This window comes from Octopus sinensis, unplaced genomic scaffold (genome assembly GCF_006345805.1).
Source record: "Octopus sinensis unplaced genomic scaffold, ASM634580v1 Contig18900, whole genome shotgun sequence".
Classification (NCBI taxonomy): Eukaryota; Metazoa; Mollusca; class Cephalopoda; order Octopoda; family Octopodidae; genus Octopus; species Octopus sinensis.
The window spans coordinates 87,347-90,811 of NW_021836126.1; the positions used below are offsets into that span (position 1 = coordinate 87,347).

The following is a 3,465-nucleotide window of genomic DNA, read 5'->3' on the forward strand; positions in this document are numbered from 1 at the left end:
TACTGGAAATGATGCCAAACAGACGAACAAGACGTGATTATGCGAAAAACACATGCAAACAGTGCACTACACAGCTTAAAGGAAAATTGGCTAAAACGCAAAAGACTCAGCATAAAAACACGGATACGACTATACAATTCACTAGTGAAGCCTATACTCCTATATAACGCCGGAACTTGGGAACCTTCCGCTACAGACAATGACAACCTAGACTCTTTCCATAGAGATCACCTCCGACGTACTCTAGCCTCCAAGTGGCATTCAAGGCTGAGTAGCAGAACAGTTTCATCAAGCAAACAAATCTCGATCGAAATTACCGAATCCAGATGGAGGCTGTTTGGACACATTCTAAGGATGGATTTGGACACCGGAAAACGCCGCTATGGAGGACTATTTCGAAGCTGGGGGCCATCGTTTCCGTGGACGACCAAAAAATACTCTCTCGAGTACGCTGGATAGAGACCTAAAGAGGGCTGGTAGAGAATTGAAGAACGAGGACGATCTCGATGCACTACGGGACGTCGCCAAGATCGCGGGAAATGGAATAAACTAATTACTCGTATTGTTTCCTGTGCTGCACAAGCTTTGTCATGATCCATAGCATCGCAAAAGTGCCTATAATAATTATTATCGCCCCCGGGTTGAAAACACCTACTCTATACCATATCTGAAACCGTAGACCCATCACTATGGATCACCGAAGCTTGTTAGCGCCTATTCTGCACATAATCCGCCTCAAAAATATATTTGAAATGGAAAAATTCTGATATCCGTCATTTTTTAATTCTAATATCCGCCACAAATAATCAAAGGTTATTTAATCAACTCTAGAAATTTTGACGTTAATGGTGTTATTTGATTAAATGAATAAGTAAGACTCATTTTTAGCAAATGTGAGAGACTTTACTGTATAGCGTTTTCCCAGCTTTAAAGTAGAAAGCATAAACAGTAGTGTTAACCCTTCAAACATTATTATTTCCGACGAAATTTTATGGAAAATGATTCCATATTTATTCATCTCTGCAAAAACAAATGTTTCTGCTATTTACTGGAGGCACTGTCTAATAAGGCGAGTTTTCAAAATTGGCTCTTCCATTTTTCACACGCGCACAAACTGGAAATATTTTTTGCTTAGTTCAATAGTAGTGTCAATATTTTGCCTCGTCAGTATTTTCACAATTTGTTTTACTGTGTGGTGAAAGTCTTAGACACCTGTTAATAGTACTATCCGATATTCAGAAAACATCATGTTTTTTAACTTTGATTTGTCAGTAATAGACTAAACTAAGAATTTATTGCTTGTATAAATCATTCAATTTGAAAAAATAATCATTTTCTCAATTGACAAAGTATTCGGCTTATGGAGATTGAGGCATATTTAATAGTCATTTATTTCTTTTTAGATTTTCTACTAATAGAGCGTTCAACAATCAGTTTTTTGACTGCAAGAAATATAGTATTTCTTTTTCGTCGATTAATAGCTCTTACTCTAACACACAATTTCCCACATAACATCAATGCCTGCTTATATTTAGAGCTTTGACAGTAATATTTCTCAACAACAACCCAGAAATAAACAAGAAAAAGAATTATCGATTATTTTTACCAGCCCGTTCAATTTCATCCCTACGTTTGACAGCATATGAATTGGTAGTGTTCTAGGGGATGGTGAGAAGAGTGACCTTGTAGGCATTGATGACCTCATCGGCGTAGCACTCCACGATTGTCTTCTGACTTCGGAAGGCTGCCTTCCTGGCACCCACAGCAATGTTATAAATGGCCTGATTCACTCGGCGGAGAGGGGACACGTCCACCGACTGTCTCCTCACACTCCCCTTCCTCCCGATCCTCGTCGAGTCCTCTCTCGGCCCGCAGTTCTCGATTGCCACAACCAGCACTTTCACCGGGTTCTATCCTTTAAACACATTTTGGACTTCGTTGAGGAGGAGGTTGATTATCTCCAAGGCATGTTCCACGATTTTCATGGCTTTGAGCTTCTTTCCGTTATTCCTTCCGTGTCTCATCAGAGAACAAACACACCGCTCCACGATGAAGCAACTCGCCTTCCGGAATTTCTTGACTTGGTATCTGCCTGCACTGTGGGGGACGAAGGTCTCCAATAATTTGATGTATGGCTGGGTTTACACACCACAATCAACCATCAAATGAATCTCCACTTTTACTTCATTCACGTCCCATTTACCAAACAACTTTACACGTGTGTCCTTGGGGGACTCGACCAACATTTCTGTTTGAGTATTCTCAATGTCTGCCTATTTGTGTTACTTAAATGCACCACCATAACTCAGATACTATCACGTGAATATTTATTAATTGTTTTAAATGTATTTATTAAAACTTGTCATAAATAATTAAATAATACACGACTTCTTTGTCGTTTAATTTTTTTGAGATTGCGATTCGAAATTGGTGGTTGGTTTTCATCGTTTCGAAATGATCTGCTATTAGTTCGTCTTATAGATTGAAGACTTTTAGAACTTCTGCTTTTACCGACGGGGTTTAAAATCTTGCATTTTTATTGCGGGACTCAATTTTTCAGGGGAAGTTTTGATGGCTGTTCTTTCTATTCGCAGTTTGAACTTTAGTTAATAACTTTTTGGATTTCCAATTTTTGTTTTCCTAAGATAATCCATTGCATCTAGTTTTTATTTAATATGGAGAATGATGGAAATAGAGTCGTAACTAACTTGGAGACAGAGGATCAAAAAATGGTGTTGGTTACTTCCTACTCTAAAAGGAGTAGATTAACCTCTAGCGGACAAGGTCGGATTAACATCAATTAAATAATACTAACTTTACTATTTTACTTTTTCTTTTCTGATAAAATGATGAGTTTAATGTTAATCCTTTAATTTTTAAAGTTTTCCTGATTGTTATTACTTGTATAATCAAATTCCAAAAACAAAATTTGATGGTAGGTAGATAAATAACTAAGAAGATAGTTGAGAACCTAACGGTCACTCAACGGTCACACCCATCAGATCTAAGCGGTCGGACTCGTTTGGCAAGATAACAGTCCTCGGATGGGTGACCCTTTCTCCGATGTGTCTAAGTAATTCACACAAATAAAGTTAATGGCAATTTGGAATCCCCTTGTGCAAGTTTGCCTTTAATTCTGATTGATGGATGTAACACTGATTAGAGATAAGAAATGTAACAAGGAAATATCCGAATAAATAATTAGGTTAGTTAAATAGTGGAATTTGAATATTTGATTAAACTCCATCATTTCCGCATATCATATTTATTGAGGAATAAGAACAGGAGTTGCAATCTATTGTGAGTAAACTAACCCACCATTTGCTTGCTCAAATATTACTGTTGCCTCGTGAAATTCACTTGCTTCTATTTGCAATCTCTTTTCTGTAAATATGTTGGGAAGCGTAAACACCACAGTTGACGTTTTCGAAATCCTTATATGAGAATATTTAACTATATATTATG

At 37.4% G+C, this 3,465-nt stretch overlaps 1 pseudogene; it reads right to left on the minus strand.

Moving 5' to 3' along the window:
- Window positions 1-1,589: 1,589 nt before the first annotated feature.
- On the minus strand, window positions 1,590-2,246 carry LOC115231826 (annotated as a pseudogene).
- Between the last annotated feature and the right edge of the window lie 1,219 nt (window positions 2,247-3,465).